Below are 26,302 nucleotides of genomic sequence, written 5' to 3'. Positions count from 1 at the left end.
GGACCTGGAGGCCAGCCACTCCGCAATAGCCTCGCCGAGATAAGGGCGCCACCACCACCAACCCTGGCAAACCCCTCCCCCTCTGTCGATGCTTCGCGATGCCGTCGGCCGCCACCCGCTCGTCGTCCATGGGCTCTTCCAACATTGAGTTCGCCCTCGACCTCGAGGACATCGCCGCCCGTGCAGCCAAGGTGGACCGCGTCGGCGTGCTCGCATGCGGCCACGCAAGGTTCTCCTACCATCGCCTCCCCGAGCCGCCCCTACGCCTCACCGTCCGCAAGCTCGACGATTCCTAGTTCGGTACCAAATCCCGCCCCCTTCCGTTTAATTCCCCCCCGAACTATGTGGGTGGTTTGGTTTTGCCCTAGATTGATTCCTGCCGAGGTGTGGGGATCGCAAGTATGTGACGTTGCGTGTGTTGCTTCTGGTTAATGCAGATGTGCGAATCGCCCAGTCCGCCGCTGTGGGAGCTCAAGGCAGCCATACAAGGTGTGTTCGTCGCTCTATACCACGACATGGAGAATGTTGTCACTTGGTATGCCACGTATACAAGGGGTCTGTTATTTAGCAAGTTGTTTTCTTTTAATTGCGCTTGGATGCCATGTGGATAATTGAAATAATTGAAGAGAGGTTTATTTCTCTCTGGCATGTAATGAATAATGGGCAATTTAGAGTGGAATTTACTGTCATTGTTTGTTTGAATTAAAATTTGGTGGTGGGAACTTAACATTTAAGGTTATTGCTTTGCTTGTTTTAGGCAGCACATGTGGAGCCACTTCTGCTTATGCTTCAAGGATGAGAAAATGACGGATGATAAGGCAACGTTGCGTGCATTTGGTATAAAAGATGGTGATGAGGTCTGTGCACTTTCCTCCTGTGTGATTGGTAGGGATGTGAAGTTTAGTGTGGATTAGCTCTGCCTTTTTTCATGAGATCAGTAAGGATACAAGTCATCCAATTTATGAAACTATGGCGTGCTGATGTACCGCTCATTGTTCCGTTTACTCTTTTTTCATAAAAAAGGGATGCCCCTATTGTTAGGCAATTTACAGTTAAGGTATTCCATATTTGGTTTGGTACTTTTGCCTATGAGGCAACCTCTTATTCTCTTAGGTGAGCATAACAATTACTAAATACCCTTGATTTCACTTCACATATTAGTTCTGATGGTGTAGATGCCCAGTAATAGTGCTAGAGTTGCTAAATTCTATCACAACTATGTACAATTCAGCTTCTCATTCCTGAACTTGGAAATTTAAGTTGTTATGAAGATCGAGCATCTGTTTGCTTTCATATTTAAAATTCCTGAATAAGAATTACTTTCCATTATCTACCAAGTCAGTATCATAAATGTATGCTGGCATAATGCATTTGTAGTACTATTCATTGTTTGTGTTCAAATCAGCGATTTGGTTACCGCTCGAAATATCGGGTTACCGCATTGGAAGTTTCAGTGTCACTTAACTCTTATTTTTAATTGCAACACAAAACCTGAGGAAGTTTCTAATTATGTGTTGCTCTTCTTATATTATATAAATATGACTACACCGCATTATTGTTTTGTTATTTACCTTCTACTCCAGTATATAAGCTCTCAGTAGTCCACAATCTAGTGAATATGGATAACAGATTAGTTCTTCTGTCTGTTTTGCTATTTCAGTCAGGAGCTAAGAATTTTCTGATTGCTAATGTATCTGTGTGTTGGTCGAACTCACTGCAGGCAATCGCTGCAGGCAATCGTTGGTGGTGATATGTGTGCCATCTGTCAGGAAAAGATGTATGTTCATGTCCTCCTTCGCTGTAAACATATTTTCTGCGAGGACTGTGTCTCTCAATGGTAACACTCTTTTTAAACTTTTGCATCCTCAAAAAGAAATGGATTTATCATGCTTATCTTTATACATGACAAGGCTGTAAATAAAATAAATCAAGCTTTTACAAGAATGACAAGGCTAATGGAACGTAACAGCTAGAACGAATTCAGATTTTCACTCAGGTGCAAATGGAGATTTAACTTAAATACATAAAGGGACTCAGCCAATGATTGTACACAGAAGATACTTTTAAAATACAGAAGCCACTAAAAATGCTAGTACATAAAAGATGTCCATTCAATTACTTACCCCTTGTCTTGAACCTCATCAGATTCCTTGGTGGGGCTAACATTCTCCTTGGAAGCATTCTCACGTGCATCCACATGACCTGGTAATGCTGGCCCTGTCCCCTGTTCTTCTGCAGTCCCATGTTCACCATTCCTAGTGCAGCCAACGAACATGAAATTGAGCATAGATTCACTGAAACAGGCAATAGTTTACATCTCCTAAGTTGATACACTCTTCTCATGGTTCAGCCCTCTAGCTAGTACATCGTGAGGACGAGCACAAGAACTCTCTTGTTCAATTCAAATCCGGACATTGTTAGGAGAATAATATCAGGCAGAGCTGCAAGAACCCACAGTGAGATATATTGCCATATAAATATATGGTGACTACTGTAGTTTGCACTATTTGTCATGCATTTATATATGATTTCATCATATCTAACGCACGGAACAAAGACCTTACTCTGGCAACACAGAAACTGAGACCTCACAATCACAGTACATTTACTATTTGGATAACTGGACTTATTTACTATGTCCTCAATTGATGCCTCCTTTTGCTTAAATAAATAGGTTGTTACTCCATTGTTCAGTGGTGTACCCTTTTACAGAATTTAAATGGTTTGTCCCCTGTATTATCACATCTTTCAAGACTGTTAAACATATGCCTGCTGATAAAACAACATTTAACCCGAGTTATCTTTGGCAATATTTGCAGAATTTAAATAAATATATCTCTGTATAGACCTGGAAATTGGTATACCTCAGTGGTTGAACTTGCATAATGTGATACTAATACTAATATCTTCTCCTACTTGGAAGAAATTGATTATTAATTATCATGCTTATCTTTACAGCGGTTGAATTGTTTCCTCCACATTGTTGATCATGCTGAACGCCATTGCTATGGATCTGTTTTGAAGAGAAGTACGGGTGAATGGAAAGTTGGAGGAAATGTATTTGCTATATTCTGTCCGCTTTTGTTATATTCCTGTGTAAGGAAATGTATCCATGAGATGAGTTATTGTGTCATGTAAACCTGGGAGATGTATTATGTGATGTTATATGATGGATGATTTTAATTCGACTTGGAGTTTTCTTGATTTGAATATGAAATAGTGCTGCATTTAATATTGGACAAATAATTGGTTGAAAAGGCCCAATAAATAGAAATGAAACCAAGTTTTGGAAAAAAAAATCTGAATTCAAAAATGAAAAAAGGCCAAAACTGAAATTGGACCAAATATATTTGGGCACTAAAAGGTTAGGGCCCCAAAAAAAAATTTGAAAAAAATATATACTAAAATGGCTGTAAATAGGCCAAGGCCCAAAAAGAAGCCCAATAAGAAAAGGACAAAAAAATAAAACCAGCCCATGTGATCAGTTGAAATGGGTTAGGCTGATTTCAACCCTGACGTTTTGATTTCGTCGTAATTTTGCCACGTAGGACTGCCACGTAGGACTGGGTTTGATTGCCAACGACGATTTAGGATCGTCGTAAAGGTTACGACAGCCCATGAATCGTCGTAAAAGTTACGACGATTTTGATCAAAACGTCGCTGCTGTTCATTTCTGACGCTCCGTTTTCGACGCTTGGTATTTCGTCGTGAGTTCGTCGTAAATTGAAAACCGTGACGATGTAGCGACAAAAAAATGGCGTCGTGTATTAGCATATTCCTTGTAGTGTCTCGGACATGTCTACATGATTCTCGACCCGTAGGGTCTCCACACTTAACATTCGATGATAATATAGTATTACTCAGATATGTATGTTGGTAAACACATGTTGTTCGGACTCTCGGGTGAGATCCCGGACATGACGATGACCTCTAGAATGGTTAGGGGATATGGATTTATGTATGGGAAGTTGGTATTCGGGTTCCGGAATAGATCCCAGTTTTACCGATTTTTGATGGGGATGTGAGAAGGTGTTCCGAGGGTCCACCTGCCCCGGAGGGACTAATGGGGTGAGTGAGGAGGCGCAGCAGTCTCTGGTGCGCTGGGCGGCTCCCCCTCCAAACAGACCATGTGTCTCGGGTTTGGAAGAAACCCTAAGGAGGGCACCCTCTTTCCTTGGGGTCCAAGCATCCCCCTAGGCCACCGCCCCTCCCTTGGAGGAGGCCCTAGGGCTGGCGCACCTCCCATGTTCCCCCTATATAAACGTAGGGAGAGGGAGGGCAGCCGCACCACAAGCCTTGGCACAACCGTCCCTCTCTCCCAACTCTGTTTTCTCCTTCATGTGTGTTCCCGCTTGCGCTGAGCTAAGCCTTGTCGAGACTGAACCACCACCGTCGTTGTCACGTCGTCATGCTGCCGGAGATCCCATCTACTACTCCACCTTCGCTCGTTGGATCGAGGAGGCGAAGATGACATCAAGATGCACGCGTGCTGGATGCAGAGGTGTTGTTCGTTTGGCCTTTGATCGGGATGTATCATGATAGGATTGTGAAGACGTACGAGTACATCAACCGCGTTTTTAACACTTCTACTTAACGGTCTATAAGGGTACTTAGTGATACTTGTGATCTGCACTGGGATTTCTGTAGAGAGGAACGAGTTATCGCAGCACAATGTGGGTAAGTATTTCCCTCAGTTATGAAACTAAGGTTTAACGAACCAATAGGAATACCTACCACAACCGTCTTCAGCGTCTACACACAAAACAACAAACGACTTGCACCCAACACGGGCAACAGGGTTGTCAATCCCCTTGGTCTCGTCATTTGCAAGCAAGTGAGATGTGTAGATAATTTTAGATGATTGTAAATTGCAAAATAAGATGAAAACAAGTAAACGCATGCAAGGTATTGAGGGTTTTCTAAATACATGGTGAATACACACTAGAGGCATAGTTTTGCCCAATGGCATCTCTCATGAAAAACAACATACGATGGGTACACAAATTATTGTTCGCCAAGTGATAGAAAATTGGATAGTTTTGCTTCATGGCAATGATCAGGTGTATATAGGAATCACGTCCATAAGCAAATAGGCCAGCTCTTGCATGAATCTATTACTATTACTCCACTCATCGACTGGTATCCAGCAAGCATCTAGAGTATTAAGTAAAAGAGAGTAATGCATGGAGAAGGATGACATGATGTAGAGAAAGTAAACTCAAGCAATATGAATAAACCCCATCGTGTTATCCTTAGTAGCAGCAATACAATGACACATCTAGTCGCCTTCTTACACTGGGATATATAAATTCGCCAGCTTGAACCTACTACAACGCACCTCTCTCATCAAAGAAATATCAATCTAGTTGGCCAATCTATTTAAATAGATCATAGAGAATTACGAAGCTATCATAATCATGCACATAATAATCATATTAGTATTCAAAGAAGACTCAAATATTAATCGTGAATAATCTGAACATAAACACACAATTATCGGATTCGAACAATGCACTGCACAAAAGAATTACATTATGTGGATCAAAGCAAAGATGTGATGATCATTGTATTAAGGGTCAAGAGAGAGAGAGATTGCCATCTAGGTATTAGCTATCGAACCGTAGGTGTGTGCTGAACTACTCACACATCATCATGACGGCATCAAGGTTGATAAAGAGGCGCTTCGTGATCGATCCCCCTCCGGTAGGGTGCCGGAACAAAGCTCTAGATGGCCTCCCGTCGGATCAGAGATTTGTGGTTGTGTAAAAAGTGTTTCGGGACTGCTATTTATCATATATGAGAATTTATAAGCTAGATAATGGAGTCAGGAGAGCCTTGAGGGCCCCATAAGCCATGAGGGCGCGACCCCCAAGCCGTGCCCCGTTGTCTTATGGGGCCCTCGGGTGGCCTCCAGCCTTCTTCATATGCTCGTTGGTCTTTTTCTGGTCCAGAAAAAATCTCCAAAAAGTTTCAGGTTAATTGGACTTCATTTGGTATTCAAAACGTGAAAAGTGACAAACATGCACAAAACAGAAACTAGCACTAGGCTCTAGGTCAATAGGTTAGTGCTAAAAAATAATATGAAATGGTAAATAAATAGTCAAAAAGTATCGTAGAATGATAATATATCAGCATGCAACAATCAAAAATTATAGAAACGTTGGAGACGTATCAAGGATCTCCAAGCTTAATTCCTACTCGTCCTCGAGTAGGTAAATGATAAAAACAGAATTTTTGATGTGACATGTTACCCGTAATATGACCTAATACATTTATGCTCACTGAGAAATGATGAATTAACATACATTAACATAGAAATACTTATAAGTACAAGCAACAAAATCATTAATCTTTCAAAGTATATGATCCTCAAAGATTGTTTTACCCACATTCATCTTATTATATTAGCAAGGCATGGATTTATCTTCACTACATTAATACAAATGTTAAGCACCACGGTGCCCAAGTCAGGCAATTGGATCGTACTTTTTCAATATGTATCAACTTTTTATTCTTCACACAATACATGAGCATGAAACATTGGCCATAGCATATAGGTAGAATAGAATATGTTGGTAGGTATCAAAGGGGTAAATAGTGAAGAAGATAGTCTCACATCAACTAGGCATACCAACGGGCTAAGGAGATACCCGTCGGTAGATATCGATGCAAGAAGTAGGGATTGTTATGCAAATGATGCATTAGAGCAGTAAGTGTATGAAATATCAACTGAAGCTAAGTGGGGTGTGCATCCAACTTGCTTGATCATGAAGACCTCGGGCATATGGGGAAGCCCGTCATCAGAATATACAAGCAAACTTTATGAAAAAGTGATTCCCACTAGGATACGAATGGTATAACATGAGACACTCTATATGAAGCCCAATGTGCCACTTTGAGGCACAAGTGTGGTAAAGGATAGTAGCAAAGTTCGTGCTCTCTTTTTCTCTCATTCATCATTTTTTTAATTATGGTGGGATCATTTGGGCTCCCCCATTTTTATTTCCTCACTCGGACAATGCTCTAATAATGATGATCATCACACTTTTATTTTCTTCCAACTCAATATGAAAACTGGTAGGACGATATGACTTTATATCAATGCATGTGGCAGTGTACGAGGATGTGCAAAGATCTAGCATGACATGTATCAAAAATATGATGAGCGGTGGCTTTGCCACAAATACTATGTCAGCTCTATATGATCATGCAAGCATTATGATGATGAACAAACTAGTCATGTGAAGTGACGATGGAATTTGCATGGCAATATATCTCGGAAGGCTATGGAAATACCATGATAGGTAGGTATGATGGATGTTTCGAGGAAGATATAAGAAGGCTTATGTGCAACAGAGATGTCATGTCATGGGGTTTGGATTCATCAGCGAAAGTTGCACTGATCCCTGAGGAGAGAATGGGCAATGCACGATACGGAAGAGCCTAGCAAATATGAGGAGGTGAGATTGCGTATGTCCATGGTGTGACAATAGTCGTAAATAACTCAGTTTTTGTTGCAAAGTTTTGTTAGTTTTATCACAAATAAAAGTACTACTCGCATGCCCCGAGGGACGGGGTTGGAAGGAATTAACCATCGCGCGACTCCGACTTGAAACAACACTAGCATTTATAAGAGGAATAGAAATGCTCACACATCATCACCATGCATTTTTAATTTTTAGACGAACGAGAAGTTTAACATCTTTTAGTAATAATAATGCACCCACACCTGTTTCATATCACCACATCAATATCATTAACCCATAATTTCTCTATATGTGCTACATGATGGCATTAATTATCACTCATTGAACACCTATTATTTTTCGTCTAGTCTTATGACCCATGCAAATTGTCTTCACTATTTATTTAACTCTCAAACAAATATAAGCGAAGAACAAGTGCATAATATTTCTGTAAAATCTACACGCCACCATGCTCAAAAAGATATAAGTGAAGTACTAGAGCAACGACTACGCTCAACAGATATAAGTGAATCACATATAGAGTATTCTAACCAATTATGATGATGGTGTATCTCTCTCAAATAGGTGTGTATAGCAAATTATGATGGTGGTAAACTGGAAGTAGAAGTAAACAAAAGAAAATAACGCTCCAAGAAAAACTCATATCATGTGATGAATAAAAATGTAGCTCTAAGTGACATACCGATGGATTGACACGAGAGAGGGGATGCCTTCCGGGGAATCCCCAAGCTTAGAGGATCGATTCTTCATGGAATATTACCTTGGGGTGCCTTGGGAATCCCCAATCTTAGGCTTTTTCTACTCTTCATTCCTTTGTCCATCGGGATAATACCGAAACTTGAAAACTTCAATCACATAAAACACAACAAAACTTCGTGAGATCCGTTAGGATAAGCAACATATAAAATACTTTAGGTATTGTAATAAGTTGATTATTTTAGGATAAGATACTGTATTCTAACTTCTTCATGGCTTATACCCCCCGATACAATCTATAGCATCATCAAAACAAGCAAACTATTCAAGCAAAAACAGAATATGTCTAAAACAGATAGTCTGTAGTAATATGTAATAAACCTATACTTCTGGAACTCCAAAAATTATTAAAAATTAGTTACTATATAAGAAAATCATATTAAAATTATGTTCCAGTAAAATCATAGAAATTCTATGCAAGACGTCAAAGTTTTTGTTTTTGCACCGTATCAATTCTACTCATCATGCAAATCATCCCAAAGGCTTTACTTGCCACAAACAATAATTAAGACATAAAAACACAATCATTACAAAGGCAATAATCATGTTATCACAAACAAATACAAAGTAAAAAAAGTAAAGATAACTATTGGTTTGCCTCCCAACAAGCGTTATTGTTTTACGCACCTAGCTAGGCATATTGCATAGTTTCAAGTGTTGTCATCTTTGACATCAAGCTCCTTAATAACACAAACATGGATAATAGGAACAATAGGGGTCTTGAGAATATCAGGTTTATAAAGTTGGGGTGAACACTAATTGTTTTAGATCTTCGTTTCTTTTTGTAGGAGGTGTACTAATGCTCTTAGGAATGTATATAAACTTGGGACTTTTGGTTCGCGAGGTGCTAGCATTAGTTTTAGATGGTGAAAAGGCGGAACCTACTTTGTCAAACACCTCCTCCATTTTATGAATTCTACTCAAACCTTGTTCTACCCTCTCATCAATGATAGTATCAGTTTCCTTTAATGTTTTCAAAGTCATTCCTACACGTGACCCTTGTTGAGTGATATGGTTATGCAGTTTTTTTATCTAACTCCTTAATTGGTTCATTAGTAATCATTTTTATTTCAATAGCATCAAGCCTTTGCATAACATGTTCCAAGTTTAAGTTGTTTCATTAATTATAATGGGTGGTGTTCTAACAAGATTTTTAATGACATTAAAGGCATCCAAAGTGTGACACATTAAGAAGTTCCCACCAGTGATGGTGTCATGGACAAAACTATACCAAGTTGTTACACCAACATAAAAATTAAGAAGCAAGGTAGTGGTGGATATCTTATTAGTGGATTTATTTTGAGTGTAGGAAATCATGTACATTGCATATTTCAAACTTTCTCCTTCCCTTTTTCAAAATTTACAAAATCATTACTGGGAGTAACACGAATAAAGGAAGAACTAGCCATGACTTCAAATAAGAAAACTAGTAAGTGGAAAAGATAAATATTTTTAATTTTTAATGAGACAAACTAAATATACCAGCAAATAAAAATAGGAACAAGGGAATGAAAATTTGTGTGAAGTTCCTAGTCAGTTGGTTAGATATTCCCTGGAAACGACGCGAGAAATCCGTCCTCATATTTGTGATCTCTGTTGGGTTTTTCATAAAGAGGAACGGGTTATCGAAGCACAATGTTGGTAAGTATTTCCCTCAGTTATGAAACCAAGGTTTATCGAACCAATAGGAATATCAACCACAACCGTCTTCAACGGCTACACACAAAAGAACAAACAACTTGCACCCAACGCATGCAAGAGGGCTGTCAATCCCCTTGGTCACGTTATTTGCAAGCAAGTAATATGTTTAGATAATTGTAAATAATTGTAAATTGAAAAATAAAATTTAAGCAAGTAAATGGTAGAAAGGTATTGAGGGTTTTGCAAATATATGGTGAATAGACCCGGGGGGATAGTTTTCCCTAATGGCATCTCTCATGAAAAACAACATAGGGTGGGTAAACAAATTACTGTTAGGCAATTGATAGAAAAGCGGATAGTGATGCTATATTCAAGGAAATGATCATGTGTATATAGGCATCATATCCATAAACAAATAGTCCGACTCCTGCATGCACCTATTAATATTACTGCACTCATCGACCTCTATCCAACATGCATCTACAGTATTAAGTAAACACAGTAATGCATGGAGAACGATGACATGGTGTAGAAAAAGTAAACTGAAGCAATATGCATAAACCCCATCGTGTTATCCTTAGTTGCACCAACACAAAGACGCATCTTGTCCTCTTCTGTCATTGGGATATTGAAATTTGACAGGTTGAACCTAGTACAACGCACCTCTCTCACCGAAGAAATATCAATCTAGTTGGCCAAACTATTTCAATAGATTAGAGATAATTATAAAGCTATCATAATCATGCACATAATAATCATATTAGTATTCAAATAAGACTCAAATATTTATCATGAATAATGTGAACATAAACCCACAATTCATGAATCCCAACAAACGCACCGCAGAAAAGAATTACATCATATGTATCAAAGCGAAGATGCGACGATCATTGTATTGAAGATCAAGAGAGAGAGATTGTCATCTAGGTACTAGCTATGGACCCATAGCTTTGTGGTTTACTACTCACACATCATCATGCGGGCAACAAGTTGATGAAGAGGTCCTCCGTGATCGATCCTCGCTCCGATAGGGTGCCCAAACGGAGCTCTAGATGGCCTCTCGTTGGAACACAGACTTGCAGCAGCGTAAAAAGTGTTTCAGGAATCCTTCTGGGGTTTTTAGGATATATGAGAATTTATACGCTAGAGAACGGAGTAGGGAGGGCCTTGAGGGGCCCACAAGCCATCAGGGTGCCCCCCATGCCACGCCGTGTTGGCATGAGGGGCCCTTTAGATGGTGTCTAGACTTATTTCTATGCTAGATGTTCTTCTTTCGGTCAAGAAAAAATCTCCAAAAAGGTTGAGGTCAATTGTACTCTATTTGGTTTTGAAAACCTGAAAAGTGAAAAACATGCAGAAAGCATGAAGTCGCACTGGGCACTCGGTCAGTAGGTTAGTGCTGAAATGTAATATAAAATGGTGAATAAATACCCAAAAAGTATCCTAGAATGATAATATATCACCATGTACCAACCAAAAATTATAGATATGTTGAAGACGTATCACGTAGACACACTCTCCATCTCGTGGCAATGCATCTCCATGGATAGATCTTGCGTGTGCGTAGGATTTTTTTGTTTACCATGCAACATTCCCCAATCGAAAAACATAAGACCCTCGAGAAAGGGATGGAGAGGGAAGCCTGGACCATGGATGACGTGAGAAATGAAAACTACCCGCTCCCCCTTTAGAGGAGTGATACGTCTCCAACGTATCTATAATTTTTGATTGTTCCATGCTGATATATTATCTTTCTAGTATGATTTTAAGGCATTTATTTACATTTTTATATTATCTTATACGTAGTGCTTGTTGTTGTTTTCTGGGTGTTTCTCACTTTGTAGGTTTTCCATACCAAAAGAGGTCAAATTTCCCTGAAACTTTTTGATGATTTTTTCTGGACCAAAAGAAGACCAACGATTATCGGAAGAAGGCTGGAGGCCTCACGAGGGGCTCGCAAGCTAACATGGAGCCGCCTGGGGGGCGCCTTGATAGCTTGTGCCTCCCTCGTGGCCCTTCCAACTCTATTCTTTGGACTATAACTTATCACCTACCATAAAAACACCAAAGGGAGTCCCGAAACACTTTTTATGCCGCCGCAAGTCTTTGTTCCGACGGGAGGCCATCTTGAACTCCGTTCCGGCACCCTGTCGAAGGGGGGATCAATCAAAGAGGGCCTCTTCATCATCCTTGGTGCCCTCATGATAATGTGTGAGATGTTCATCGTATACCTACGAGTCCACGACAGTACCTAGATGGCAATCTCTCTCTTTTCGATATTCAATACAATAAACATCGCATATTCTCTTTGATCCACATGATGTAATTAACTTTTGTGTGGTGCATTTATTGGGATCCGATAAATTGTGGGTTTGTGTTCAGATTATTTATGATGAATATTTGAGTCACCTCTAAATACTTATATTATTATTATGTGCATGGTTATGATAGCTTCATAATTCTTTTCGATCTATTGAAATAGTTTGGTCAACTAGATCGATATTTCTTCGGTGATAGAGGTGCGTTGTAGTAGGTTCAACCTGGCAAATTTCTATATCCTAGTGACATAAGAGGACAAGATGCATCTTTGTGTTGCTGCTACTAAGGATAAAATGATGGGGTTTATTCATATTTCTTGAGTTTACATTGTCTACATCATGTCATCTTACTCCATGCATTACTTTGTTCGTCATGAACTTAATGCGTAGAGAGGAAAGCATATAAGTGCTCTTAAAGTTAAGGAATAGTATAGGTGCACGCAGGAGTCAGCCTATTTGTTTATGGACGTGATGCCTATATACACATGATCATTGTCGTGAATATCGCGTAACTATCTACTTTTCTATCAATTGTCCAACAGTAATTTGTTTACCCACACTATGCTATTTTTCCATGAGAGATGCCACGAGGGAAAGATGTGTCCCCGTGTCTATTCACAACATATTGATAAAACGTTCGTTAGCTTACTACCATTTATTTGTTTTAATTTATCTTTTTATCTAGAATTATCTACACACCTCACTTGCTTGCAATAACAAGACAAGAGGATTGACAACCCTCTTGCTCGCGTTGGGTGAAAGGTGTTTGTTCCTTTGTGTGCAGCCGCTGAAGACGAATGTAGTTGCAATGCCTATTGGTACGATAAACCTCGGTTTCATAACTGAGGGAAATACTTACCCACTTTGTGCTGCGATAACCCTTTCCTCTTTGCGGAAAACCCTACACAAATCATGAGCATCGGGAAGGATTTTTGGTGCCGTTGCCGGGGAATCTCATTACCAACTACCAAGTAAATCCATACAAAATTTCATTCACTTATTCCCCTTTTTATTTTCTGGTACATTTAGTTTGTCTCATAAAAAATTAAAAATACAAAAATATTTATCTTTCCTTGCTCACCTTGTCACTAGATTGCATCTTCTCTCTCAAGTTTGCTCGTCTTGCTTGTTACTTTGTTTATTCGGTCACCATGTCTCAAGACACAACTAAGTTGTGTGACTTCTCAAATAATAATAAATGATTTTTTTAGTACTCCTGTATCACCCGCCACGAATGCGGATGCCTTTGATATTTATGCTGCATTACTGAATGTTGTCATGAAAGAGCAATTTTCGGGAAGTCCTAATGAGAATCTCGGTTCACATATCAATATCTTTGTTGAACTTTGTGAGATGCAAAAGAAAAAGGACATGTATAATTATATTGTGAAATTAAAATTGTTTCCTTTTTTGTCAAGAGAAAAATCTAAAGCTTGGTTTTCATCTTTACCACGTAATAGTATTGGAACATGGGATGAGTGTAAAGATGCTTTTATTACCAAGTACTTTCCTCCTGCTAAGATCATCTCCCTTAGAAATAAAATAATGAATTGTAAACAAGAAGATCATGAACATGTTGCACAATCTTGGGGGAGGATCAAATTGATGATAAGAAATTGTCCAACTCAAGGTTTAAACTTGTGGATTATTATCCAAAAGTTCTATGCTTGACTAAACTCTGTGTCTAGAAATCGTCTAGATTCTATCGCAGGTGGTACCTTCATGGAGGTGAACTTAGGATAGGACACCAAACTTCTGGACAACATCATATACAACTATTCTCAATGGCATACCGAGAGAGCTCCAACTGGTGAGAAGGTAAATTTTGTTGAGGAAATCGCTACCTTGAGTGAGAGAGTGGACGCTCTTATGAACTTGGTTGCTAATAAAAATACTCATGTTTATCCTAATGATATTCCCTTTTCTACCTTGATTTAACAAAATAATGATGCTATTCATGTGAACTTTGTCCCGCAAAATAATTTCAACAACAATGCTTGTAGTGGTAATTTCAATGCAAGGTTGTATCCCGATAATAATCCTAATGATTATGGAAATTCCTCTAAAAATTATAATACCATACCCTCTGATATCTAGAACACAATAAAGGAATTCATTAATTATCAAAAAGTTTTCAATACTATGGCAGATGAAAAATTGCATGTTGTCGATACTTTGGCGAAAAACATGGATAGGATTGTTCTTGAAGTAGAAACTCTGAAAAAAGCTTTGCCTCGTAAGCATGATTTTAATTATACTACTAAATTTATCCAATTTTCTATTAATGAAAGTAAGTAGAGGACCGCTAAGTTGAAAGCTAAGCAGGAATTCCTAGGAAAAGCCCTTCCACCCGGTTTTACTAGAACCATGATGAAGATCTTAAAATGATTGGTACTTACCTATTGAATCTTTGTTTACTTCTTTGAATATTAATGATAAAGGTACTGGATCTGAGTCAACTCTAGTAAAGGACCATCTCGTTTGCTTGGAGGGTGATGATTTTAATGCTAAAACTAAAAAAAGTGGGTTTGGAGAGGTCAAAACTTAATGTGCCCACTATTTTGGATTACAAGGCCTTTAATTATGATAATTGCTATTTAGTAGAATGTATTTCCTTTCTGTAATTCACTATTATCTCACCCAATTCTTATGAACGAAACAAAGCGTTTACTCAACATATAGTAGACGCTATGGTTAAAGCTTATGATTAGAAACTTAAGCTTGAAGTTTCTATTCGTGGAAAATTGCATGATGAGTGGGAACCTACTAATAATAAACATAAATAAATATGAATGCAATGCTCTGTGTCACCTTGGTGCTACTGTTTCAACTCTACCTAAAACTTTATGAGATGTGCTTGGTCCGACTAATATTGAAGAATGTTCCCTAAACTCGCATCTTGCGGATTCTAACATCAAGAAACCATTAGATAGAATAAATGATGTGCTTATAATTTCAAATAAAAATTATTTTTCTATAGATTTCATTGTGCTTGATATTGATTGCAACCCTACTTGTCCAATTATACTTGGAAGACCCTTTCTATGAACTATAGGTGCAATCATTGACACGAAAGAGGGAAATATAAGGTTCCAATTTCCATTGAAGAAAGGACTGGAACAATTCTCTAGGAATAGAGTTAGGCCTCCATATGAATCAATCATGAGATACACTTATGGGTTGAGCGTCAAAGATGACAACACCTGAAACTATGCAATTTGCCTATCTAGGGGCGTAAAACAATAACGCTTGTTGGGAGGCAACCCATATAGTAAAATTTATTTTTGATTTTTGATTTTTGTTAGTGTGTGAGAACATGATTAGTGCCTCTATAATTATTATTTTTTATGTTTTAATTAGTGTTTGTCCCAAGTAAATACTTTGTGATGATTTGCATCATGAGTAGATTTGATACGATGCAAAAAAACAGAAACTTTGACATCTAGTGAAGAATTTCTCTCATTTTACGGGAACGTCTTTTTACGCTGAATGTCTTTCACAATATTGCTATACAAATTCCTAAGGTTCTCATAATGTTTCAGAATTTGTGGAGTTACAGAAGTATAGCTTCATTACAGATTACTACAAACTATTTTGTTTTAGTCGTATTCTCTTTTTGCGTTTGCAGTTTGCTTGTTTTGATGATGTTATGGATTGTATCAGGAGGTATAAGCTTTGGAGGAGTTAAGATACAATATACTATGCTAAAATAAAATAAGAACCAATATGTAATAACGGATCTCACGAAGTTTTGCTGAGTTTTATGTGATTGACGTTTTCAAGTTTTGGGTATTGTCACGATGGACAAAAGATTGAGGAGAAGAAAAAGCCTAAGCTTGGGAATTACCAAGGCAACCCAAGGTAATATTCTAGGAAGTCTAAGTGTTTAAGCTTGGGGATGCTCCGGAAGGCATCCCCTCTTTTCGTCTCAATCCATCGGTATGTTACATCGAGCTATATTTTTAATCGTCACATGATATGAGTTTTGCTTGGAGCGTCATTTGCTTTTGTTTGATTTTAATTTTAGTATGCCACAATAAGTTTTTTCTACACACACCTATTTTAGATATATACCACATCATCAAAATTTGTTAGAATACTCTGTGTGCTTCACTTATATCTTTTGAGCTTAGAAGTTGCTCTAGTACTTCACTTATATCTTTTTAGCACAGTGGTGTGTAGATTTTATTGAAATATTACGCTCTCAGTATTCACTTATATTTGTTTGAGAGATGGACAAATAGTGATGATAGTTTGCATGGGTCATCAGGCTAGATCAAAAATAATGAGTATACAATGAGTGATGATAAAAACGATCATGAAGCACATATAGAGACATTCTGAGTTAATGATATAGATGTGGTGATTTGAAAAAGGTGTGAGTGCACTATTATTAATACAGGTAGGTGTTGATATTAAGAGATACAAAACTCCTTGTTCATCTAAAAAAATTAGAAAGGCATGGTGATGATGTGTGAGCATTTCTATTACCCGTTGAAACCCCTGTGTTGTTTTGAGTCGGAGTCGCGTCATGGTTAATTCCTACCAACCCTATCCCTCGGGGCATGCAAGTAGTACTTTGAGTTGTGATAAAACTAATGAAAAACTGCAATAAGTATAAGTGTTCTTCATGACTAATGTGACACCATGGACCTACGCACTCTCACCTCCTCATATTTGCTAGCCTATTCAGTGTCGTGTATCGCAAGTTCTCACCTTGAGGAATGGTGCAACTTTCACCGGTGCATCCAAACCCCGTGACACGACATGCTCTGTTGCACATAAACCTTTTTAATATGCTCCTCAAAACAGCAACCATACCTACCTATCATGGTATTACTATAGCCATTCCGAGATATATTGCCATGCAAATGCCATTGTCACTTCACATGACTAGTTCGTTCATCATCATATTCCTCTACATGATCATATAGAGATGACATACTATTTATGGCAAAGCCACCATTCATCATATTTTTCATACATGTCATGCTAGATCATTGCACATCCTGGTACACTACCAGAGGCATTTATATTAGAGTCATGTCGCTTCATAGTTCTTCATATCGAGTTGTCAATGAGTTGTAAGTAAATAAAAGTGTGATGGTCATCATTATTAGAGCATTGTACCAGTGAGGAATTAAAAATGAGGGAGGCCAAATAAGCCGCACCATAATATAAAAAAAAATGAGATAAAAAGAGAGAAGGGACTTTGCTACTATCCTTTACCACACTTGTGCCTCAAAGTGGCACCTTGTTCTTCATGTAGAGAGTCTCATGTTACATCATTCATATGCTAGTGGGAATTAATTTTTCATAAACTTGGCTGGTATATTCCTATGTCAGGCTTCCTCAAATGCCCGAGGTATTCATGAGCATGCAAGTTGTATGCACACCCCACTCATCTTCAGTGGAGCTTTCATACACTTATAGCTCTTGTGCATCGTTTGCATGGAAAACCCTACTCCTCATATCAATATCTATCGACGGGCATCTCCATAGCTTGTTGGTATGCCTAGTTGATGTGGGACTATCTTCTACACTTTTACCCCTTTGAACCTACCACCATATTCTATTCCACCTATATGCTATGTCCATTGGTTCACGCTGATTTATTGTGTAAAGAATAAAAAGTTGATGCATATTGAAAAAGTATGATCCGGTTGCTTGACTTCAACATTGTGTTGCATGAAATTTGTATTAATGTGGTGAAGATAAGCCATGCCTTGCTAATATAATAAAGATGGATGGGAGGTTAAACAATCTTTGAGGATTGTGTATTTTGAAAGATTAATGATTTGCTGGTTATACCTATAAATATTGCTATGTTAATGTATGTTAATTCATCATTTCTCAATAAGCATACATGCATAAGGTTACATCATGGATAGCATGTCACATCCGAAATTCAATTTTTATCCTTTACCTACTCGAGGACGAGAAGGAACTAAGCTTGTGGATGCTTGTTACGTCCCCAATGTATCTATAATTTTTCATTGTTCCATGTTGATATATTATCATTATAGTATGCTTTTGGGGTATTTATTTACATTTTTATATTATTTTTGAGCACTAACCTATTGACTGAGTTCCCAGTGTCTATTCTTGTTTTCTACGTTTTTTTTCAGTTTGCAGATTTTCCATACCAAACGAGGTCCAATTACCCTGATAGTTTTTCGTGATTTTGAGTGGACCAAAAGAAGACCAACGAGCATAGGATGAAGGCTCGAGGCCTCACGAGAGTCCAACAAGCTAACAGGGCGGCCTCGGGGGGCCCTGATAGCTTATGCCTCCCTCGTGGCCCTCCCGACTCTATTCTTTGGCTTATAAATTCACATCTACCCTAAAAACACCAAAGCAAGTCCCGAAACACTTTTTACGCCGCCGCAAGTCACTATTCCGGTGGGAGGCCATCTAGAGCTCCGTTTCAGCACCCTGTGCAGGGGGATCTACCATGGAGGGCCTCTTCATCAACCTTGTTCCCCTCACGATGATGTGTGAGTAGTTCACCATAGACCTACGGGTCCATAGCAGTACCTAGATGGCAATCTCTCTATTTTGGATCTCAATACAATGATCAACGCATCTTCGCTTTGATACACATGATGTAATTCACTTTTGTGAGGTGCGTTTCTTGCGATCCGATAAATTGAGGGTTTATGTTCAGATTATTTTGATAAATCTTTGAGTCACCTCTGAATGCTTATACGATTCTTATGTGCATGATTATGATTGATTCATAATTCTCTTCGATCTATTGAAATAGTTTGGCCAACTAGATGGATATTTCTTTGGTGAGAGAGGTGGATTGTAGTAGGTTCAACTTGGTGAATTTTTATATCCCGGTGACAAAAGAATACAAGATGCATCTTTGTGTTGCTGCTACTAAGGATAAAAGATGGGGTTTATTCATATTGCTTGAGTTTACTTTCTCTACATCATGTTATCTTACTCCATGCATTACTTCAGTCGTCATGAACTTAATACATAGAGAGGCAAATATAGAAGCTCTCTTGAAGTGAAGCAATAGTAATAGGTGCAGGAAAGAGTCGGCCTATTTGTTTATGGACATGATGTATATATACACATGATCGTTGTCGTGAATATCACATAACTATACGCTTTTCTGCCAATTGCCCAACACTAATTTGTTTACCCGGTGTATGCTATTTTTCCATGAGATATGACACTAGGGAAAGCTACGACCCCTCGGTCTATGCACAACATACTGATAAAACCATTACCTTGCTATCATTTACTTATTTTTATTTTATCTTGCTATCTAAAATTATCCACACACCTCACTTTCTTGCAAATGATAAGACAAGAGCATTGACAACCCTCTTGCCCGCGTGGGGCGCAAGTTGTTTGTTCTTTTGTGTGCAGTCACTGAAGATGGTTGTGGTTGATATTCCTATTGATTCAATAAACCTTGGTTTCATAATTAAGGGAAATACTTACCCATTTTGTGATGCGATAACCCGTTCCACTTCATGGAAAACCCAACGCAGATCACGAGTATCAAGGAGTAGGGAAGGAGGAGGCCGAGCAGATCTCGCGTGCGCCCACGGGAGAGTGGCATTTAGCAGCCCCATGGGGTGGAAGGTATTCGTCAGCCTGGAAGTCAATGATGGTGCTGACCGTGATGTTGGAAGGCATCCACTGTCCTCTCTTGATGGCATTCTTCTCCTCGGATACCGGAGTGGCAACACATTTCCCCTTGTCAGTCATGTTCTCGAGGTGGATGAAGGGGGAAGTGGGTAAGTAGTGCATGAAACATATCTCGGGGTGCTTTGGCTGGTGAGAGTTCTTAGCGGCCGAGCGAGAATGAATGTGTGGGGTGCATTACATCTATCACTTCCCTTTTATAGATCAGTAAAATACTAAGTGTCACCATGCCTTGCGGTAAAAATTGCCGGTTCCCCAAGTTTTGTGCAATATATGCGCAAATAAGTTAAGGGTTTTTGTTAATAATAACCTTGGAAGTCCGTGGCATGATTCGTTTATCAATGAGACATGCCAATAAAAACAACCTATTCTCAAGTGGTGGCTATTGCTGAGACAGTTCGGTGTCAGGGCAAGCGACAATATTTTGGTTTTTGGCTGAAAAATTCCAGGGCATTACTCAATGGGTTTTTGCCCCCCCCCCATGTGGCAAGATTTGGATTTTAAGTTCAAAATGGTTTTTGGATCCATTAAAACTATTTGGAGGAGGGTCTTATTAAAATATGCCCTTTACTATACCAAAATACGTCATTACAAAAGAAGCCAATGATAAATACTAGAAGACTTCGGATCGTAATATATCCTCGGTCACAAGAGCCAAGGTTGGAGGATAGAACTTGCCTATGAAGCCGAAGACTAGAAGATAAAAATTGTCACTAGGAGCTAGTTAACGTCCTCGACTTGAAGACAAGTTATGTGGCTACTAACAGTGTCCTCGATTTGGGGTATTCACCACAACAACCTTCCCCTCATGGGCCGGGCCGAGGACCCACCGACATTTGAAGAATGGTCCATGTGCTCATAGACCATAGTGCGATCAAGATGGGAACCTCCGAAGACTTTCTCATACTCCAAGGAATAATTGAATGATTGGCATGTTATCTCTAGATGTATCCGACATACTTGTAACCCTATATACCCTCGATGACTATATAAGCCAAGGGGTTTAGACCATAGAGGTAGAGACAATTCATTCGTATGATCTCGAGGTAGAACATCATGTACTTTGTACCACATCCATAATCAATATAATATAAGAAGGACATAGGGTTTTACCTCTTTGAGAAAGCCCGAACCTGGGTAAATAACGTGTCCCATTTACATGCTATTACAATCGTGCCAAGATTACCAAGTCACGACCCCCTACTCGAGATCCACCGGTTTAAGCACTAAAACCCAACGTGAGGAGGACACACGTGGGTCTGCCATGGATGAGGCCCTCTAGCTATCCGCCATGGAGGACTGTGCCTACTCCTGCCACCACCGCCTCTCCCCGATCCCACACCGACTCCACCACCCCCTCCTTACGACGAGCGATACCACTGGCATGGGTGCATTCGTGAGTGGGTTAGCGAGTCGCCCATGTGGCTGGGCGCGACCACGGAGCAGGAGGCGTCCACTACTAGGAAAAGGCCTGCTAGTGGCGCACCTGTTTTGGCTACTAATGGCGCACTACAGGTGCGCCACTAGCATCATGCCATTAGAATTTTTTACTAATTGCAGTGCGCCATTATTATAGCTAATGGTGCGCCATTAGTATCTGGTATACTAATGGCGCACCAAGAAGTGCGCCATTAGTATAGCTCATGGTGAGCCATTAGTATCTGGTATACTAATGGCGCACCAGGAAGTGCTCCATTAGTATAGCTCACGGTGCGCCATTAGTATGCCTCCCAGGGCCATATTTACCCATGTGCTCTGGCTTACTAATGGTGCACTAGTTGACGATGCGCCACTAGTGTGCTTTTGCAGTGCGCCACTAAAGTGCTGAGTGGTGCACCACTAGTATGAATATTAGGTATTTTTTCTGATACTTGCACAGATTACAAAACATATTATTGCACAGAATATAGAGAGCACAACATATAAACAACAGATTTATCGAATACAATAGAAGATTAGTCTCCGAATACAATTCATCATATTAGTCTCCGAATTTAAAATACCGAACAAAGTTAGAACATTAGAAGTCTCGAGACGGCGAGTAGCGAGTTTGTCTTCACACTACAAGTCGATATCGATCATGTAAACTACCATCACATAAAAGAGAGTTGCGGTCATCACGATGAGCATAATCGCGATGAAACTGGTCTTCATCCGGTTCCTCCAACGCTCCCTCCTCTCTCCCGCTAGATAGCACGCGTATCTAACTTCCGCATCCGCCCTTGTGGTGTACTCTTTGTAACTGCTACTGCTGAATCGGTGAACCTATCTCCGACACTCCTCCCAGTCGTCGTAGACTCCGGGAACCTTACCCTTGTACATGACATACGATGGCATCTCTATGCACTAGCCAAACAAAACATTAGTAGCAATTCACAGAGACATACAAGTTCATTAAAGTTTAATATTACAACTATAACACCACGATTCATGGTCCTACTAATAAATAGCATCGATTACATATAAGTTGAACGACTGTCCAAACCAAAGAGACATACAAGTCCATTAAAGTTTAATATTACAACATGAATTAGTAGCAATTCACGGGAACGTTGATGAAGCCGCTGTCTTTCGTGATGGTCATGAAATCGCGGTCGTTGTCAACCTGCATTTGTAGCATTGTATCTATCTCACTATTGGACTATTGAAATCTGAGGTAGAACTACCCCGAGGTACGAAGGACATCTTGATGGATGATTTCCGCAAACTCCGACTGGATGGGAAAGAATTCTTGTGTGATGTCCGCATCCTGGATTGTTGACAAGTGTGTGGCCCAATCTTTGAGATTATTTGGTAGCCGAAGGTGATTACTGTCCCGTATGATCGCCCGCATGTGATGGAGGGCGTAGTAGGCATCCTTCTGACTGCCAGGCGGCTGCTTGACGCAGGGGAACATCGTATTGTGGGTGAACACGTTCTTGCCGTACCTAAGACTTGTCCTGCTGAAGGTGCCTCCAGATCTGACGTAGCCGGGAAGAGCTTCATCAAGAACTTTGTAGATATTTGTGTAGTCTTTTTTCTAGTGAAGGTCCGAGTCGAAATACGTGGCCGTGGAATATTTCGGGCTTAAGAGGATGAGTGTGCAACGTGTGTCACTGCACAAAACAAGGAATGTTAAAAAAACGATCAAAATCTAAGAAATCATATGTTACGGGGGGATGAGGGGATAACTTACCCGAGAAAGTAAGGCACGAGCAAGTTATCCTTATCTGGGTTTGCCAGAATGACGCCTTCGAGGTATGAACTCGCGACTTGCCGGTCCCCGGCGCTGCCCAAGATCTTGGCACGCATATAGAAGGGGTCAACTATCACTAGGTCCGGGGTCTTGTCTCTAATGATCCGCATCTCCATACTCAGCGAAAATAGCCGAACGAAGGTGTAGTGCAACGGATGAAGGTTAAATATAGCGAAGATGTCAGCAAACCGCAGGACGATCATACCCCCGATGGCGCTATCAACAAAGCCCTTGCCCTCTGGCACCTTGGCCACGAAAACCGGGTATGCCACATTATTGTCGGAGAGACGCCGCTTATCCAAACAAAGAACACTGTCATGCAGACTCCGCATAGCACCGGTTGCAGCATTGAGCAGATTAGTCGGTAGCATCGCCCTACCCGCCACATGCACCCTCCTCAAGATATCCTTAGGTGAAGGTGGCCCGTCCAGAGCACGGATCGTACTCGGTGCCGGCTGGCTCGCACCCTTGTTAGTCATTCTTTTTCGTCCCTTCTTCTACTGATGTAATGGGATCGAGTTCTGCTCAGAGACCACCTTCTTGAGTGTGCTGGGGCTGATAATATTTCGCACCTCGGCTATCTGAGGCTCGGTGAAGGCGGCAGCTCGAGGCGTCTCCTCAAAACTGAACGCCACACAACGCCTATTGTAATTGGGTTTCTCCGCGGTACCAGCTAGATCGCGGTCGTCTTTTGCAGGGTTGGGTTCTTGAGAAGGAGGCCCCAAGAATTCCTCACCGTACCCATGTTCGGCAATGTACTTATTGACCTTGGTAAATGTACCATCGTCGTCGTCGTCGTCCGGATCCTGTGCCATATGCATGTTCAGATCCTGTGCCATATGCATGTCCGGTAGCATTGCGGCGGTCTTGCCATGGCTTGGCGCCGGCACGACTGGCGGTATTGTCTGTGGGGTGGTGTCCCCCGCCCCCAAACGAATCTGGCTCTTCGGCCAAAGCAAGGGCCAGCATAAGCAAGCGCTAAGGGTCATCACATCATCTTTGTTGGCCCCAGCGGGGTGGAACGGAGGTAACAAGTCATCGCAGCCTGGTAGCACCCGAACCAGTTGAACCCTATACATGGTGGGTGGCATCGGTTTGCCGTGGAACACGGGGTTGCCCGGTTGAACAATTATGCCCTTGGCGACATCGATCAACTCGCCGCCCACGAAGTGCAGGAGAGTTCATGGAACGTCGGCGCCGACGCCCTGTGAAAACATGTAGGGCGTCTAGGGATGCCTAGTCAAAGGCAAGGAGATGAAGTCATCGGCCGAGAGAGGCTTAGTTACCGTGATGGCGTCGAGCTCGGCTAATGTCGAGGCACCGCCAACAGCGGGCGTGCAAGTTACGGAGGGGCCGCTTGCTGCCGAGGTGCCGGCCGGCGTATTCTTCGCACACCCCGGTGCATTAATAAGCTCCAATGCCCGTGCCGGCGCCGAAGACACAAATGGCACCGGCGCCGGAGACACCATTGGTGCCGCCTGCGCGTTGTGCGAGTTGCTGGCCGTGAAGCTGGGAATCGGGGGCGGCCCCTGTTGGCCGCCCGCAATCCACGCTTGCAGCCCCTCAATCAAGGTAGGCACAATGGCGGTGATCACCCCTCCCACTTGGTGTTGCACTAGCTCTTGGACCATCTCCGGAATCCGCGCCCCTTGTGCCTTGAGTTCTTGAACCTCGCGCGACTGGCTTTCCAAGTTGGTATTTCTCTCCTTTCGCCCACCAGCGTTATAGTATGACGACCATTTCGTGGACAAGCCTTTACCGGCCACACGACCAGCTGACGACGGCTTACTGGACTTATCCTTGTTTTTCATTACGTTGAACGCCCTATTTAAAATTGGTGTCCCAATGGGAGCTCTGAGACGACCCCGCGCTACTGCTTTCAGTGTCCTGCAGAAGGAATGTGAACCATTTAGAAATTTGGCTTCATTAATTAGAATGCAACCATACGGAGCTAATTACACAGGGGTGTATTCCTTACCAGGACAAGCTCAAGCGCCCTGGTCTTCGCATCCGTGGTAAGCTCCTTTGTTACCAGGTCCACCTTGTACCGGGCCCTGACATAGTTCCTGGTCTGCTTGTCACCGTATTTCTTGAAGCGCGGTGGTAGGCCTTGCTCGGCATGCTCCGCGTCCTCCTTGTCCCATATAGGTTCCGCCACTCTATAACCGCCGGCACCGAGTTGGTGGACCCCTAAGTTCAACTCCCGCATTTCTTTCCCCACTGACTTCATTCCGCGATTTCCTTGCTCTCGCACTTGATCTTGAACTCCTTGTAGTCATCATCGCAGATCCAAGGATTTTTCGCCTTGATCTTCTCATAACAATCACCTTTGTCAATCATTCTCTTCACCGCGCTTCTCCAATAATTGTTTGACAGGTTCATAAATCATAACAGAAAAGGTGATACTTTTCACCGGAGCACACGAGATGCCCCAAATATACGCCATCAATTTTTATTGAAGTGGAAGGCATTTTCTTCATTTTGTACGTAAACAATGACACTAGCTAGCTAGTATATATTGTAGATCATAATATTTGCCAGTCCATGTCAGAAATAAAGAAATAAATTTGCCTATTTAGGCATGATACACCCATGCATATCTATATTCGAGCCTGTATAGAAGTGAAAGTTGTTGAGTAAAGATTTCAACAAAAGCCACATATCCATTTTAGGCCCTGTTTGAAATGGGTGTAAAATTTTACACCTGCATTTAACTTACAAATGTAAATTACCTGTCAACAGTTGATTCCTGCCTGAAATCAAGTGTAAGGTCGGTGGTGCTTTTAGCATATAAATGTTTTTTTAGCATAGAAATGTTAATGGCTGACCAAATACATCTTTGCCACTTAATTTGATTGGAAGCACATGTGTAGAGATAGATAAGCATGGTCTACTCTAAAACCAACGGCGCTTATCCACCCAGTGTGACGTACGTCCAGTGTTGATGCATGGGTCACGTACGTACGGCCACTGCTCGCTCACGATCATGTCGATCAGATATTCAATAACAGGGGGTGAGCTGGGGAGGGTGTGGGGGGTCGTCGACGGTGGTGGAGTAGGGGAGGGTGCGGTGGGTGCGCGGCGGCGATGGAGCGGGCGAGGGTGCGGGGGGTTCGTCGGCGGCGGTGGAGCGGGGGAGGGTGCGGGGGGTGCTCGGCGGCGAGGGGGGTCTTGGGAGGGGGGATAGCGATCGAGAT

At 41.1% G+C, this 26,302-nt stretch overlaps 1 pseudogene; it reads right to left on the bottom strand.

Moving 5' to 3' along the window:
* Nucleotides 1-2,119: 2,119 nt before the first annotated feature.
* On the bottom strand, nucleotides 2,120-24,916 carry LOC123405573 (annotated as a pseudogene).
* Nucleotides 24,917-26,302: the final 1,386 nt, after the last annotated feature.

Source organism: Hordeum vulgare, chromosome 6H, assembly GCF_904849725.1.
Source record: "Hordeum vulgare subsp. vulgare chromosome 6H, MorexV3_pseudomolecules_assembly, whole genome shotgun sequence".
Lineage (NCBI taxonomy): Eukaryota > Viridiplantae > Streptophyta > Magnoliopsida > Poales > Poaceae > Hordeum > Hordeum vulgare.
This window is presented reverse-complemented; position numbering and strand designations above follow the sequence as displayed.